The sequence below is a fragment of the Lynx canadensis genome, chromosome D1 (genome assembly GCF_007474595.2).
Source record: "Lynx canadensis isolate LIC74 chromosome D1, mLynCan4.pri.v2, whole genome shotgun sequence".
Taxonomy (NCBI): Eukaryota; Metazoa; Chordata; class Mammalia; order Carnivora; family Felidae; genus Lynx; species Lynx canadensis.
The window spans coordinates 83,830,624-83,844,017 of NC_044312.2; the positions used below are offsets into that span (position 1 = coordinate 83,830,624).

The 13,394-nt window shown below is 33.5% G+C and overlaps 1 pseudogene; it reads left to right on the forward strand.

Moving 5' to 3' along the window:
* The first annotated feature begins 556 nt into the window (after window positions 1-556).
* LOC115526672 lies at window positions 557-665 on the forward strand (annotated as a pseudogene).
* The last annotated feature ends 12,729 nt before the right edge of the window (window positions 666-13,394 follow it).

The window sequence follows — 13,394 nt, forward strand, 5'->3', positions numbered from 1 at the left end:
GTCTCAGAGAAATGAGAACTACAGAAAAGTAAGCCATGAATTCTGTGTGTGATTTCCTCTTGAGGCATTTGTTGGTTCCTGAGTTGAATATTTGTGGGCCACAATTCTGGAAACACAACATGGGAATGGTTACTAGATGACTAAAAGGCAAGCAGATATTTAAGCAGTTCCAATATGCTAGAGACACAAATGTTAGAGTTGAGAGCCCACCCAGAAAGACATACATAAAAATCATAGACTTTTTAGTTAAAAACTCAGAAATGGATAGGATTTAAGACTAATGGTAAATTGGAAATAAACTATTTAAGGAGATCCTGCCCATAGTCAATACCAGTCTATTACACCTTTACTACTTAGTCTTTTATACCATTCAGACTCTGTACAATTTTTCATATCAATTTCTAAGGTTTAATGAAACTTGGCAGGAATGCTAGAAAATAGATCCAAATGACTAAACCAAAGAAGGATTATATAGGAAGACCTATAGGGTATAGAAATATTAGAGTTATCATCTAAGGACAGTAAAATAACTGTAATTAATATATACAGGAAAAATATCGCTTTTCAGGCTTTTGGCTAAGATCAAGTGTAGTATCTGTTCTTATCAGTTTAATATATCTAGGAAAATAGATGTATAAGGTAAAGAATTTCATTGAAGAATTTTAATATATTACAAATAATCTGGAAATAATGGGACTGAGAAATAGAATGAAGAAATTAAAAATTCAATAAGCAACAAATTAGTGTAAAACAGATGATTAATGAACTTTAAGTTATTTTGGTAAAAATAATCAATCTTGAAAAATGCAGAATAGTAAGAACCATAAGAAAAACAGAATCCTAAAGGACCCAGTGAAAAGTTTAACATAAATGTATTGCGAGTCTCAGTAAGAGAGTATTAGAAAGTAAGTGGGTCAGAAACAATATCAAAAAGATAACAATAAAATAATTTCAAAATTAATGACAGATATGAACAGAGATTCAAAGAGATTTTGTAACCCTAAGCAGAGTAAATATAGATATTAACCACATCTAGGCATTTCATAGTGAAACAAGTAAAAAACAAAGATAAGAGAAAAGCAGCCAGAAATAAAAGATACACCATCTTCAAACAATAAGATTCATGAGTAACTATTTACCATAACTATGGAAGTCAAAAGATAAGGGGATGACATTTTTATAGTGCCAAACACTTTCTTAGAAAAAGTCAAATTTGTCAAAATGGCACAAAAGAAACAATGTAACAACTTTATATCCATTAAAAATGTAATCATAATTTACAACTTTTCCACAAAGAAAGCTCCGGATTAAAGGGCTTCATTTACAAATTTTTCTAAACATTAAAAGGAGAAAACATTAATTTTACAAAATCCAGAATAGATAATAAAGATGAAATACATACCACACAAAACTTTGAGAACTAAAGAGCCTTAGATTGTACAAAGATAATACAATAAAGGAAAAATTGTAGGCATTATCTCAAAAAAAAACCGAAATAAAAATCTTGGGGCACCTGGGTGGCTCAGTTGGTTAAGCCTCCGACTTCAGCTCAGGTCATGATCTCCACAGTTTGTGGGCTTGAGCCCCACGTCAGGCTCTGTGCTGACAGCTCAGAACCTGGAGCCTGTCTCGGATTCTGTGTCTCCCTCTCTCTCTGCCCCTCCCCTGGCATGCTCTGTCTCTGTCTCAAAATAAAAAAACATAAAAAAAATTAAAAATCTTGAACACATTACTAGAAAACTTGATCCAGCAATACATAAAGAGGATAATATATCACAACTAATTTGGATTTTCCAGAAACGTAATGTTGGCTAATCATTTGAAAATAAATTATTATGGATCAGTACAGTAAACAAACCAAACCATATGTATATTTCAATAGATACAAAAGCAATTGATAATAATTTGATAGCCCATTCATGCTGAAAACTTTTGGCAAACTAGAAATAGAATGAAATTTTGTTAATCTGTAAAGTTTAACTTAAAATTTAGAGCAAACATGATATTAATAGTGAGATATTGAAAGCCCTTCCCCAGAGATAAAAATTAGAATGCCTGCTATTATGGCTTTTATTAGTATTTTAATGGAATCTTCCTGATCTTCCTTGCTAGAGCAATAAAATAAGAAAAATAAATGAATTTCCTGAGGATTTTGAGAGGCGAGTAAAATTGTCATAATTTATAGATAACATGATTGTGCACCTAGAATGAATATGTGTGTGTGTGTGTATCTGAATTTAGTAGTAAGATAATATACAAAGTTAATATACAGTAATCAATTATATTTTATTTCTAGCAATGACCATTATGGATACCTAGGAGCAGATCAAAAGAGCGATGAGCAAGATCTCTATAGACATGGCCACTTTGAAGCAAAGTTTCAGTACTTTGGCACCCAGTGTCAGTCAGTCATTAAGTATGAGCTGTCCTCTGCCCTTGCCTCATGATAGACTATAGGAGGTATAACCTCGCTCTGTGGTCATTTGCAAAGGCAATTCTCTGGAGAAGAGGGCAGCTGTGATCATTAACAGGCAATATTCACAGCTCTCAGGGGCTGGTGTTTTGGTGCACTTGCCTAGAAAATGGGATCTGGGAGGCCTATCAATAGGGTGCTCCACATTTGAATTCTGTTATTTGACTCCCACTATAGGCTGAATGTTTGTGTCCCCTGCAAATGCAGGGTTGAAAACCTAATGGCCAAGATGATGGTATTAGAAGGTGGGCTTTGGGGAAGACAATTAGGTCTTGAGGGTGGAGCTCTCATGAATGGGATTGTGCTGTTTAAAAGAGATCCCACAGAGCTAGCTTGCCCCATAAATCATGTCAGGATACAACAAGAAGTCTGTGACTCAGAGAGGGCCTTCACCCAGCTGTGCTGGCATGCTGATCTTGGACTTCCTCCTCCAAACTGTGAGAAATAAATTTTCATTTTTTATAAGCTACCCAACTATTCAATCTATGGTATTTTGTTATAGTGGCCTAAATGGACTAAGACACTTCTCTGCTAAAGGGGAGTACCAATATTCCTCTGATCATAATTTATTATGTATCAATCAATATTTAGTTTTAGAAGATGATAGGAAATCCTGTCTAATACACAAGAAAAAATGAGTTTTATAAAGAAAGATGAGAGTATAGGTAAAATGTAGAGAAGACAGTATGAGATATAAAAACAAAAGTTTCTGAAAATATGCAAAAATAAAAATTACTATACTACAGGAATGTAATTTTGAGAATTGCAAAAGCAGGAATAAAATTTTACTACAGTCCTTTTAGTTAAGGTGACATCTGATTAGCAAAATATATTCTACTAAATTGAAACTAAAAACTAAGACACAAAACCATGAAAACAGAATCAAAGACAATTTTTCACTAATTATGGATTTGAAGATATGAAATGAAAATCATCACCAGTGACTGAAGCTGAAATACAATTTCATTCCAAAGAAAAACAAAATTTGAGGAAGGAGATGAGAAGATATCCTTGCATTGCATGTCTCTGTATCAGAGATCAGGATCTGTATAAGAAGAAACTTAGTCATGCTCCCTTAACCTACTCCCATAATCATTCATGCATTTGGACATCCTGCTTCTTGTAATAAATATATCAATGAATGGATGCTAGCACACTTATAAAATTTGAAGTCAGACTAGTAATAGTTTGTGATGGAAAAGTCATGGGAGTAGTACATTCTTGAAATCAGTTTTATCAGGCTTTTGGCAAGAGGAAACTATTACTATAAATTACTAAAGACTAAATTTTAATTTTCTTAATCCCAGTCAGAGCTAGCAGATGATTCCTCCCCTCAATTCTGTAGCCAGATTTGAAAAATTATTGCTAGATACACAAATTTTGCCCTAGGGGATATGCACATCTGTGGCCCTCTAGCTTAAATCCTGAGAGGAAACTCTGCTACTTGTAACCAGGAAACAGGAATAGAAACAAAGGGAAAGTCTTGTTTATGGCAAAATGCTAGCAATGACTGATCTCTTTTCATTCAAGGCTGTGTAAACAGAAACACCCAAAAACATGACCATGAAAAGACTCTGTACTCAAGTCAATGAAAACAAGAATAGAGTACTGAAGAAACAGAAGAACATACTTTTAAAAATTGTAAATTTAAGAAACAAATAAATTTAAGAAACACATTTGCTTTGTCCTCATAATATAAATCAAAGAATTAGGGACTTAGTAAAATTAAAACTTTGATAAAACAACAGTCTAAGATAAACAAATTATATGATTGAGAGGGGGATAGAAATGAAAAGACATCCAGTTTAGAGAATCATTGAGAGAAATTTTATGTATTGATGGACATACAAAGAAATATCCAAAACAAGATTTTTTTAAGTATTTAAGAAAGTAAATTTTAAAATAAATTTGAGAGAAAACAGATTTGATGATTTGTAAGATAACTTGGCGATAATACTTAAAGTACAGAAGTAGAATCATGCAACTGGGAAAATGGGGAGAAAACATGATCTGTATGGAAGAAACAAAAGAAAACACATTGTTTATGGGAATTTTGTGTAATAGATTCATATATAATAAGTGGTAGTATAAGTCAGTATTTTTCATTTATTCAACAAATGTTTACCAGCTGCAATGAACCGGGCACTACTATAGATGAATCAGAAACATAAGTGAACAAAAGAGTTAAAGATTCCATACCCATATACAGCCTTTAGAGTGGGAGGGCAGACAGTTAAAACTAACACAATAAATAAATTATGTAGCTAGCACTTTGAGGGTAGTAATTGCATAAGAATGTGGTGATAAGGTGCGTTCATTGAGGATGAAAGATTTTTTTTAAGTTTTAATTTTAATTCCAGTTAACATAGAGTGTTATATTAGTTTCAGGTGTACAATATACTCAGTCAACAATTCTATACACCACCCAGTGCTCATCACACTCCTTACTTTCCATCACCTATTTCACCCATTGCCCACCCCCCCCACCCCACATCCCTCTCCCCTCTGGTAACCGTCAATTTGTTCTCTGTAATTAGAGGTCTGTTCTTTAGTTTCTCTCTGTCTCTGTCTCTGTCTCTCTGTCTCTCTGTCTCTTTTACCCTTTGCTCATCTGTTTTGTTTCTTAAATTCCACATATAAATGAATCATATGGTATTTGTCTTCTCTGACTATTTCAGTTAGCATTATACTCTCTAGCTCTATCCATGTCATTGCAAATGGCAGATTTCATTGTTTTTTATGGTGGAGTAATATTCAATTGTATATACACACCACATCTTCTTTATCCATTTTCTGTTCTGTTCCATTGAACTGTGTGTCTGATTTTGTGCCAGTGTCATACTGTTTTGACTATTACAGCTTTGTAATATAGCTTAAATTCCATAATCATGATGCCTCCAACTTTGCTGAATCCATGTATTAGTTCTAGCAATTTTTGGTGGAGTATTTTGGGTGGTCTATATATGGTATCATGTTGTCTGCAAATGGTGAAAGTTTGACTTCTTCCTTGCCAATTTTGGATGCCTTTTATTTCTTTTGTTGTCTATTTGCTGAGGCTAAGACTTCCACTACTGTGTTAAATAATAATGGTGAAAATGGACATCCTTGTCTTGTTTCTGACCACAGAAGAAGAGCTCTCAGTAAAGTCACAGAATACAAACTCAAAACACAGAAATCTGTTGCATTTCTATACACCAATATTGAAGAATCAGAATTAAATAAACAATCCCAGTTACAATTGCACTCAAAATAATAACATACCTAGGAATAAACCTAACAAAGAGGTGAAAGACCTGTACTCTGAAAACTATAAAACAGTAATGAAAGAAATTGAAGGCATCGCAAAGAAATGGGAAATCATTCCATGCTCATGGATTGGAAGAAGAAACATAGCTAGAATGCCTATACTACCCAAAGCAATCTACACATTTAATGCAATTCCTATAAAATACCAACAGCATTTTTCACAGAACTAGGACAACATTCCAAAAATTTGTATGGAACCACAAAAGACCATGAACAGCCAAAGCAATCTCGAAAAAAAAAAAGAAAATAAAGCTAGAGGTATCATGGTTCTGGACTTCAAGCTATGTTACAAAGCTGTAGTCATCAAGACAGTATGGTACTGGCACAAAAACAGACACATAGTTCAATGGAACAGAATAGAAAACCCAGAAATGGAGCCACAACTATATGGTCAACCAATCTTCAACAATGTAGGAAAGAATATCCAGTGAAAGAAAGATAGTCTCTTCAACGAATGTATTGGGAAAAACTGGACAGCAACATGTAGAAGAATGAAAACTGGACCATACATAAAAATAAATTCAAAATGGGTGAAATCCCTAAATGTGAGACCTGAAACAATAAAAATAAAAAAGGGAAACAATCCATAAGATACTCTTAACAATAGAAAACAAACTGAGTGTTGATGGAGGGAGGTAGGTGGGAGATAGGCTAGATGGGTGATAGGTATTAACAAGGGCACTTATGAGGAGCTCTGGGTGTTGTATGTAAGTGATGAATCACTGAATTCTCCTGAAATTAATACTGGACTGTATGTTAACTAACTAGAATTTAATAAAAATTTGTAATGAAAAAGAAATGTAATAATTTTAGATGTGGAAGTTATCCATTTCTGATGAAAATTCTGGACTACATTAACATTAAATAAAATATTTATTGTGATTTAAAAATAATTTAAAAAATGAAATAACAATATGTGTTTGATAGATCAAACATGATATAAAGTATTTTAATGATGATAGGAAACAGAATTCTTACTCTGAGCCAGACACCAGCTTAAATGCTTTGTTTTAATTAAGGAAATCTGTTTTTTAATCTGCTGGGTTAAAATTAACTTTGTGAAATAGAAGGAATTATAGGAATATGTTTCATTTTGTCTACTGAATCAAAAGATGTCAATCACACATGAAGATGCCTTGATAGCATTCTGATGGCCAAAATTATCATCTATTGTATGGGATTTTCGCCTGTAAGTCTCTCTGATTATAAATAAAATAAAACAAAATGCTCCACCTATTGGTGAGCATTTCTATGTTTTGGAGGTTGTATGAAATACTGACACACTTTATAACTTTTAATCTTTATAATAGTTATGTGAAGTAGGCATTATTCATCATTTACATCTTATAAAATCAAGTCTTTGAGTGACTACATGGCCCAAAACATCTCAGCTAGCAAATGCCAGAAGCAAGACATAACCCAAGATATATCCAATACTCAATCTTCTTTGCTTAACCACTACTGTCAACTCTTAGGAACACAACTTAAATACAGGCTTAAGTCACTAGATTTTCATTAGCATGGTGGATAATTTGTTCACTGCATTTATCTACTTTATTAAATTCTGTCCATCTAGGAATTTTTAAAGCACATTATATGCTTAGAATAGAATGCTAGAATCCAAAGAACCTTTGGTTATCTTGTCTAACCTTATATCCCAATACCAAAATCCCATTTTATGTGTATTTGCTATTTGCATTCCCCTTGCTCTAAATTATTATATCTCTCAGTAACATTTCTTGGTGGTATCCTGACTGCAATGCCTACTTGACTGAAACTCTTTCCACAGCATTTTCGAAGATTGTTGTGTAGTTTCAAAGGATCCTTCAAGATTTTAGTAAATTTAATAGGAGCTTAGGATCTGGTATCTTTGCCTTAGAAGGAGCAATAATACCGTTGGAAGCAGATTTAGTTTACAATTGAGTATAATGAGTTCATATGTAAATATGTATTGAGTATCTGGACACACATATACACATACTTTCTCCTCCTTCATTTAGTAGCAAGCATTTATTGAACACCTAATACATTCCAGGCAATGCTCTAAATGCTAACAATCACAGTAGTGAACAAAACAGGTAACATTCCTCACCTTCAGACTTCAGGGAGGATGTATACCAGAAGTGGCCAAAAAAATTTTTACAATAGGAAAGAATGAAAACTCAACAATTGATATTAAGACTAGAGCCAAAGGAATTGTTTTAAAGCTTTTCATTTAAGTTCATTAATTTAAGTGACACTAATTTTACTGCAGGACTGGCTGATGCCTGGGAATATGCATTGCTATTTTGTAAAATTTTGGAGCTGAAAGGAATAGTAAACATGACCTATGCTCAACTTTCTTGATCATAGATGGGACTCCTTTCTTTACCTTTCTTTACCTTTCCCCATTGATCTGAGTTCTGCCTACTAGACTATAGAACAAAAAAAATATGACATAAGAAAGGAATTTTAATCATTACAATGCTTTGCAATACATATCAGCATTCCCATTTTATAAATTAAAAAGTTGATGCTTAAAGATATAAATTGACAATCTAAAACATACAGTTATTAAGTATAAGATATGGCATTAGAACATGGGTCCATTTATCTTGATACTGTACTCCCTGCCTTATCAAATCCTTCCAACTCAACAAGATTAGTATTTCATGCAAGGATTATGCTAAATTACTTGGAAGATAAAGCAGTGTGTGTCTTCACTTCAGAGTAGTGCTTTGGGAATAGAGCTAAGACATAATGCCAAATATAGGAAATTAGAGATGATTTCACAAAGATGTTTTGAGATGGGCATTAAGGATAAATAGAATGTTGATACATAGGGTAAAGCCATATCCCCTCTGGCCTTACCATGATAAACAAAAGCTGACTTCCAAACACCCAAGAGCTTGCTATTACACCAAATCTACTCTTCCCAAGCTTATGGTAGGCCAAATATGACTGCAATTTTTTTTTTTCTTTTAAGAGCAGCTGCCAACCAATGACAAATGGGATTTGGTGTAGAAATATCCTCATTCCTTTATTCCTCAGGCGGGTTAACTACAAGGCACAGGTTCCAAACAGACTCCTAAAGTTTTCAACAGAATTAAAGAATTAAGCTGCAGTAACCCACAAAGAAAACATGATTTAGTGCACTCTTTATTGTTTTCTTTCTCTTCATTGTTTTCTCCACTCCTTTATTGGAGTTTGCTGGTATTATTAATCTACTAAACTACTTGCATTTGAATTGACTCATGATCTGCTTCTGAAAAACTCCTCCTTCACATCATCAGAATGGGAGGTTCTAAGAGCTTGCTGAAGCCATTGTAGGTCTCAAAGTTATCTATTAAATTTACAAAGGCTAACTCACAGTAATTGTCAGGATATGCCCTGAAACCAACTGTGAATTTCAACATTTGCCCATGTGGGGTTGCTGATGCTCCCAAGATTGAAGGACTATCTTTGTCTTGTACCTTCCAAATATCATATTAATGCCTTTATTGACACCTAACTCCAAATCTCTGAAAGCAATGTAGGTGATGTTGAGTTGATAACAGGAAATGCAGCAAATTTTAACCTAAACATTATTTCACTATTTCTCTATACAAATGCTCCCTACTTGCCACTGTTTTCTGTTCATATCAACAATAGCCATGGTGAGATTTCTCACCTTTTCCTCTTTCTGCCAATAAAAATCCTACTCAATCTTCAAAGTGCAGCTTTTGTCATTCCCTTGCAGTGATGTTTGGGGGGTGGCTGGAGGAGATTTGGATAAAGATCAGCTGCTTTTATTGAGAATTAACAGAGAGAAGTGGTAGACTTAGAAAAAAATAATGACCTGAAGAATAAAAACTCTGTAAAGAATTAGGTCATTTATTCAAATCCCTATGGCTAACTACTGGTTTTCCAAATCATTTTGGAAAACTTCCATTAAGAAATTAGATTTTCTGACATGATTGCTAACACATTGTATTTCTAGTCTTTCTGACCCCTTGGGAGAGTTACCATTTCCAAAGTGTTATCCTAAAACCTTCCTCAGTAAAATGGGAGCAGGTAGTACAGCTAGAAAAGTTTTAACCTAATTTAATTTTGGAGATGAATGTTGGTTTGATGACATTTTTTTTTGAAAATTTGCAAGCAAAACCCAAACTACTTCCCAAACAATATTTTCTTCTTTCTGTTTGCCTTATGTTTATAACCAAGGCATCTGACCAAAGATTTTCCCAAATTTATTTGTCTGGAGTAAGCAAATTCAATCTTTAGGTTATGTGTATTTGTATGTCTAGTGTGTGTGTGTGTGTGTCTGTCTATGCCAAAAGGAAGAAAATACTTGCAATTATTTTCTGAGTTATGGCTATCTGATCACTTCTGAATTGTTATAATAATTACACCTGAAATTCATTACAATACATGAGACCCTGTCTCATACTTGTATATGCATATTATCATTTAATCCTGACAGTAAATCTACTATGTGGATACTTTTATTATCATCACTTTTATAAAAGGTAAATGAGTTAAATATCCTAAGAATACAAACTATTAAGAACTAGAGTCAGAAGTTGAATCTAAGCCTACTACCTTCCTGCTTGTAACCAATAAAATATTCTGCCTCTAGGAAGTACTTAGTTTTGCTTGTGTTTATAGTACTATTTAGGAGTATTCCCGTATCATAGGGAAGCACAGTGTCTGTGGTCCCAAAAATGCAAGATGAACCAATGTGCTTAAAGTTTTCTCGCCACCCGCCATATTTGACCCTCTATATCAGCCTTCTGATCAAAGGCAGTGAACACCAGGCTTTGGTTAAATTCTCCAGACAGGATTTTCTCCATGGAATGGAGACCTCCATTTTTTAATAAAAATATATCTAGGGGCACCTGTGTGGCTCAGTCAGTTAAAGGTACAACTCTTGATTTTGGCTCAGGACATGATCTCAAGGTTATGAGATCGAGCCTGCCATACTGGGTGTGGAGCCTGTTTAAGATTTTCTCTCTTTGTCTCCCTCTGTCCCACCTCACCCTCCCAAAAACTATCTATTGAAATTGATGGATATAATTGCGATCAATATCAAAATTTCATAATTTTTATCGGAAAGGCCACTATATCATTAGTTCTATCTCTTCTCTGTGAAGTGATTTGAGGATTGCCACAACAGTAGTTGAAACACAGTCAAAACTACAACTTTAAATGTCCTGTATTAAATATACAAATGAATGGAAATAACAATTCCCTTGAATCCTTCAGTTTATATCCCTGACACACTAGGACTTCTCCATAATCAGCTTCCAGTGAGCAAAACTCAAATACTCCTTTAAGAACACAATTAAGTAGGACATTTTACATTTCTGGATTTGGTAACTATACACGTAAGAAAGTTCTGTTTGTGTTATAGAAACATATGATCTTAAAAAAAAAAAAAAAACAACAAAACAAAAAACAAATCCCAGGGCAAATTAGAGAAAGGGTTTGGAAACCAAAAGCTAAGGAAGATATTCCATTACAATGATCACATGGCAGGTCAGAATTTAGCATGGCCTCTGTCCCAACTGTCATCTTGCCCTTTATAAATTGATTTTTTTCAGAGTCCCAATTCATAAAGTCTCTTTCTCCTCCTTTTGTTTAGAACAGATTCTGTTTAACACTTCTGCCTTATTTGTGAGTCTGGGCAGTACAGATTACAAAACACAAGAAGTTGTCCTTTATGATACATGTACACAGGTCATGGGGCAATTAAACCTCAGTTGCACTGACTACAGGTAATATGTAAATTAATGAAATGGGATTGTTCTAACTGCAGCAGAAGAGAAATGCCAGATGTGAGGTCAACCAAGAGTTGTTATATCAGCAGCTATTCTAAGTAAGAGGGAATTTAATTATTTGAATGGAGCAATAACTGAGACTAAGTTTTATTTAACACTCAGTGAAGATGTGATAAGGATAGGCTATCATAATAAGGTTTTTCATTGTTCATTTCTTTTTAAAAATTTTTTTAATTTTTTTTATTTCTGAGAAGGACAGAGACAGAGCATGAGAGGGAGAGGGGCAGAGAGAGAGGGAGACACAGAATCAAAAGCAGGCTCCAGGCTCTGAGCTGTCAGCACAGAGCCCGACGTGGGGCTCGAACTCCCAAACCGTGAGATCAGGACCTGAGCCAAAGTCAGTAGCTCAACCGACTGAACCACCCAGGTGCCCCCTCATTGTTCATTTCTGAGGGATTTCTAAGCACTCCTGAGTTTAATGGAATCACAGGGAAAATACCTGTTGAGAAAACAAGTCTTAGAAAACAGTTCAGAATATTCACTTTATGCTCTGGATTAGAAAAGGGTACCAGAATAAATACACAATGACCATTTAAGAGGAGAAAGAGGCGGGGCGCCTGGGTGGCGCAGTCGGTTAAGCGTCCGACTTCAGCCAGGTCACGCTGGTTAAGCGTCCGACTTCAGCCAGGTCACGCTCTCACAGTCCGTGAGTTCGAGCCCCGCGTCAGGCTCTGGGCTGATGGCTCAGAGCCTGGAGCCTGTTTCCGATTCTGTGTCTCCCTCTCTCTCTGCCCCTTCCCTGTTCATGCTCTGTCTCTCTCTGTCCCAAAAATAAATAAACGTTGAAAAAAAAAAAAAACTTAAAAAAAAAAAAAAGAGGAGGAAGAGGCAAGAACAATAACAAAATTGAATTATTCTTCATCCGTACTAGAATTTAAGAATTAAAAACACTCTGATAAACTAAACATATATATACATATATAAACATATATATGTTTATAAACACATATATATAAACATATATATGTTTATAAACATATATATGTTTATATATATGTTTATATATATGTTTATATATATGTTTATAAACATATATATATTTATATATATGTTTATATATATGTTTATAAACATATATATGTTTATATATATGTTTATAAACATATATGTTTATATATATATGTTTATATATATGTTTATAAACATATATATGTTTATATATATGTTTATAAACATGTATATGTTTATATATATGTTTATAAACATGTATGTTTATATATATGTTTATAAACATATATATGTTTATATATGTTTATAAACATATATATGTTTATATATATGTTTATATAACATGTTTATAAACATATATATGTTTATATATATGTTTATATATATGTTTATAAACATATATATGTTTATATATATGTTTATAAACATATATATGTTTATATATGTTTATAAACATATATATAAACATATATATGTTTATAAACATATATATAAACATGTTATATAACATATATATATATATATATATATATATATATTTAGTTTCCTGGATTCTGATTTTTTTTTTCGATTTCCTAATTCTTTAGGAGGACAAAATCTGACATGGCCAGTATCATCTTTGCTTCAACAAGCTCTTTGAATTGCTTTAGCATATTTTTTAAATTATATAAACCAGGACTTTAATAACATGAAAGAAAGATCTTCTTATCCTTTAAGGAGACAATATATTCTCCTTTTGTCAAAGTATCTTCACTCACATTGGATCCCTGGATATTTCTCAAACATCATGGAGTATTTCTTATATTCATACATTCCTGTAATACCTTACTTCTCTTGTCAGAGCATAAAGAACCATGAGGAATGCTCTG